The sequence below is a fragment of the Palaemon carinicauda genome, chromosome 7 (assembly GCF_036898095.1).
Source record: "Palaemon carinicauda isolate YSFRI2023 chromosome 7, ASM3689809v2, whole genome shotgun sequence".
Classification (NCBI taxonomy): Eukaryota; Metazoa; Arthropoda; class Malacostraca; order Decapoda; family Palaemonidae; genus Palaemon; species Palaemon carinicauda.
Genome location: NC_090731.1, coordinates 15,766,054 through 15,768,553, shown reverse-complemented (window position 1 = coordinate 15,768,553; position 2,500 = coordinate 15,766,054).

The window sequence follows — 2,500 nt, the reverse complement described above, 5'->3', positions numbered from 1 at the left end:
GGTAAGTTTGTAGATTCTACAAGAAACTATCGAGCTTGAGCGGGATTCGAACCTTAGTCCGGTGATGACCAAGCAGGGAGTTTTTTTTATAAAAGCTCCTAGAATTTAGCAAGAGTTAATTTCGTATTTTGTGAGCTGAAATTGGACTATGGTATTCTCTCTCTCTCTCTCTCTCTCTCTCTCTCTCTCTCTCTCTCTCTCTCTCTCTCTCTCTCTCTCTCTCCGAGCCAGGTTTTAAAAAAGTATTCATTCGCATTCACATTTTTCTTGAATTAAAATTTAGGCTTCTAAACAAAAAAAAAAAAAAGAATACAGCATGAATAGATTACTAACATTGGACCATATCTGAGAGTCAAATACAAAATACTTGAGGATTTTTCCCCCCTTTAAAGATATTACAAACCTGTAAGATAGATAAACGAGAAAGTAAAACGAGTTAGCAGGTATACTAAAAAAAATCTCACCCAGACTCCCTCACCATTCTCCCAGTACCACTCTGACAGCTTTAATACGTTCCACATACATATTTAATCAGTTACTGCTTATTTTGTAACCAATATTACCAGTGGGTGTGTGTATATGTGTGTATATGTGTATCTGTGTGTATATGTGTATGTGACACGTGTCGCGGTTGGCTCTGCCTTGATCTACACTGTTAAAAAAAAGGAATTTCAAGCTGAAATTCTTCGTAAAAATATACTGTTTTTAGCCGTATTTCAGTAAAATACAGGCGACCGTAAATTTACTCTATTTTATTATTATCTTTTACGGGTTGGTGACCTTAATATTACTCCTTTACGTCAATGTATCCCTTTGTTAAACAATATATGCCTGGTAACATATATTCCAAGATTTTTATCGTTTTTTTACGGAAAATTTTTAACAGTATATCCTCTCAACATTACTGACACATATCTTATAGATCTACCTTGAAATTGATTAATGATGATACAAATATCTCAGTTTTTTTTTTTTTTTTTTTTTTTTTTTTTTTTGGCACCAGCTATCTTCAATAGTTTTCAAGAATTATGCTTAACCTCTTCATATCATGATGGGACAATTTGGGAACATAAGGCTGGCTGAAATGGTTTTGGGAAATTATTGGGCTTAAATTATACTACACAAAACTTCATAATAAGATTTGAAAATCGCCACAATTCGAAATTTACATAAATTAAATTCCCAATCTATTCCGAAGACTAAATAAAAAAACTTTTCCTTTTGATTATTCCTTTAAAATCTCTTGGAAGTTATGATAACCCGGCTTTGATATCGCTTGACTGTCTGATTTCATGATGTCATCATATCTAAAGAGTAAAAATGGGAAAACGAGAGTTAGATACAATGTTAGAAAAACCCGTAATTTTTATCGGAAATTCTCCATTAAAGTATTCTATTCCCGACTGTATTTCAGTAAAATACAGGCGACCGTAATTTTGCCTTACTTTGTTATCATCTTTTACGGATTGGTGACCGTAATATCACCCTTTCACGTCAATGTTACCGTTTTTAAAACGGTAAAAATCCTGGAATAAATGTTGCCAGACTTTTACCGTTTTTTAATACAATTTTTTAACAGTGTAGCTTTACAGCTTCATGAGTTCGTCTAACCGTTTCATATTGACCAGCAAAATATATGTTGCTTTCACATATGTCAAAAAAGGTTTACGTAATGTTCCAATTTGATCTTTTTAGGAGCAGGCTGGTTACTATATGCATCTCAGAGGTAACCTTAGATATAAGTATATGTTCAAGGTTTTTCCCTTAAGAATTCAATCCTTATTATAGTGATTCTTATTTTAAAAACCGCTGGCAAACTTTACCACTCAAATTTATGATGTCATGATGACGTCATTATAAAGATACCATGCTGTCGACACTATAGAATTGAATAGATTCTTTCAATCACACTATGAATTTACATGATTATTTCATAAATGTGACAGAACAGAATTTGACCGTAGGAAAAAATTGAACAAATCCATCCATGAAGGATATACAAATATCGTCCTTTATTTTCTTTAGGCAGAAGGCAAATTGCTGTTTGCTTTTACGTAGGAGTTTATTTTTAAGTTGTTGCCTATTCAAGAATATTCTTCACAAACAATCGTGCATACTGAAACACACATACACTATATATATATATATATATATATATATATATATATATATATATATATATATATATATATATATATATATATATATATATATATATGCACACACACACACATATATATATATGTATATATATAATATATATATATATATATATATATATATATATATATATATATATATATATATAATATATATACATATGTATACATACATATATATATATATATATATATATATATATATATATATATATATATATATATATATATATATATATATCTATATATATACATATATACATATGTATATAAAAAATACATATACAAAAGTATACTATATATAAATATAGATATACTTATATTCATACATACATATATAT